This window comes from Arachis ipaensis, chromosome B07 (genome assembly GCF_000816755.2).
Source record: "Arachis ipaensis cultivar K30076 chromosome B07, Araip1.1, whole genome shotgun sequence".
Taxonomy (NCBI): Eukaryota; Viridiplantae; Streptophyta; class Magnoliopsida; order Fabales; family Fabaceae; genus Arachis; species Arachis ipaensis.
In genome coordinates, this window is record NC_029791.2 from 124,355,641 (window position 1) to 124,358,050 (window position 2,410).

The following is a 2,410-nucleotide window of genomic DNA, read 5'->3' on the forward strand; positions in this document are numbered from 1 at the left end:
TATCTAAATCTGATTTTAAATAATAAAATCCAAACAACATTCATTTTATTATAATCTATTTTCATATAAAAATTACCAAATATAAATCACGTTAGCATTAATTTATTTTTTATCAAAATAAAATTTAAAAAATTAATTTGATACAAAAAAAAATTTTAAACTTTAATTCAAACACACACTTATTTCATATTAAATAAAAAAAATTGATAACTTTAATTTATGTCTTTAGAACACATATTAATTAAATCTTTTAATTTATTAAGTGTACATATATGCTGTACTGTTGGCAGTGGTTGCATGAAATTTAAGTTAAATTATGAATTATGAATTACATAAAATCAGATAATATTATAATAACAACGACCTTAACTCATGGCTCTCTTACATTTAAAAACTTTTATTCTCTCTCTCTTTCTCTCTCTCTAGACACACACATACACTATTGGTGGATAAAAAAAGCTTCAATAAAGGGTAAGGGTTTCGGCACCCACATTATTTCATTTGATTTGAGCAGCTTCCTTCAATAACTGAAATAATATTAAGATAGTGACCAAATAAAGAAAATAGTAATTAATATTAAATATTAACAGATCATGAAGAATATATAAGACATCTAACTTATTAAAAGCGTTACTTATCGTTAGTTGCTCACCTCATCAAATCGTATGGTGAAATTAAATAATAAGCATATATATGATCATAAAATGGCTGCAAATTAAAATTAGTATAGTGAAAAAAACTTTTCATTAGTCAATATAAATTTAATTTTAATATACTGATAGTTAAAATATTTTACATAATTGTTCAATTATATATGTTTCTTTTTGAGTTATCGCAATTTATGTAGTTAATACAAAAAAATAATTANATTGGTTGAGCTCATAATATAATATAGGTTTAATTACTCTTTTGGTCCCTATAGTTTTGCAAAATTTTCAATTAGGTCTCCATACTTTTTTTCCTTTTAATTGAGTTCTTGTACCAATTTTTTTTTTAATTAGGTCCCTATACTTTTTTTCCTTTTATTTGGTCCCTGCACCAATTTTTTTTTGTTGGGTCCCTATAAAATTAATCCAATTACTGCTAATAAGGACCTAATTGAAAAAAAATTCGGTGCAGAGACCAATTAAAAGAAAAAAAAGTATAGGGATCTAATTGAAAATTTTGTGAAACTATAAAGACCAACAGAGTAATTAAACCAAAACCCTAGTTTTCAGCACTCTCTCTCCTCACAACACACTAAACACGCTGAAAATGGAGGCTATGGAGGGAAGAACACTCTCTCAAGTTCTCTCCCTTTTATCTAAAAAGTGATACCTGAAAATAAGTCTCAAGCTTCTTCTTCAAAGTTATATACTCTTGCTTGATTTGTTGGAAAGTCCTGAAGCATCTGAAAAAGACAAAATGTGTATAATCGCATTGCCAATAACACATATATCAATATAATATTGTTAATAGTAGAAATTATACATAAAATTAGTTTTTTTTTCTAATTATTTTTCAAACATTTTGATATACTAATATGGCAAAAAAATATATTGCTGCTAGATTATAATTTTGCAGAAAAGTTTGATGAGGAATTACCCGTCATAATTTTGTACTTCACAATATTCACCAAATCCGTTACATTCATTCTTCACCTTCTTTGCTCCGATGCTGTACGTATGCATGTCAAAGGAATTGAAAACATATTATTATTATATTTTTTGGTTCACAAACATTGAAGTTTCTAAATATTTAAAAGGATAAAATATAGTTTTTGTCCCTCAAGTTTGACAAAAGTTTTAAAAATACTCTTAAATTTTATTTTATTTTAATTTTGTCCCAAAAATTTTCGATTTGCATCAAATATACCCTCAACGGCTAAATTTTTTAAAAATTTAAGATCAATCTAACAATAATGCATGAAAATTATGTTTGATTTGCTTGTATTTAGAGTTATTCTTATGAAATTATTGTTGAATTGGTCTTAAATTTTTTGAAAAATTAGTTGTCAGAGGTATATTTGATGCAAATCGAAAATTTTTAGGACAAAATTGAAACAAAATAAAATTTAGAGGTATTTTTGAAATTTTTGTCAAACTTTAGGGACAAAAAGTATACTTTACTGGTTTACCCTATTTAAAAATATATTTAAGTTTCTGTGCTCTTCAAAATCTAAGCACATTGATTTTTGAGTCTAATTTGTTCTATTTTAAAAATTCTCTCATGTTTAATTTTTTCATTGAGTCTGATAGATCCAAATCAACATGAGAGATCGATATGTTCAAATTTTAAAAATATCATAAATTTAAATGTATTTTCAAATTTTTAAAGACTTAAATGTCCAAAAATAAAAAAGTTAAAGACTTATTTATCATTTTCTATTATTATTATTATTATTATTATTATTATTATTATTATTATTATT

The 2,410-nt window shown here is 24.3% G+C and overlaps 1 long non-coding RNA gene across 1 annotated transcript; it reads right to left on the reverse strand.

Moving 5' to 3' along the window:
* Nucleotides 247–1,658, reverse strand: LOC110264753. The gene is made up of 3 exons (XR_002350919.1): nucleotides 1,585–1,658; nucleotides 1,318–1,390; nucleotides 247–527 (listed from the first exon to the last, which is right to left on the reverse strand). It is a non-coding gene; the product is annotated as an uncharacterized LOC110264753 (long non-coding RNA).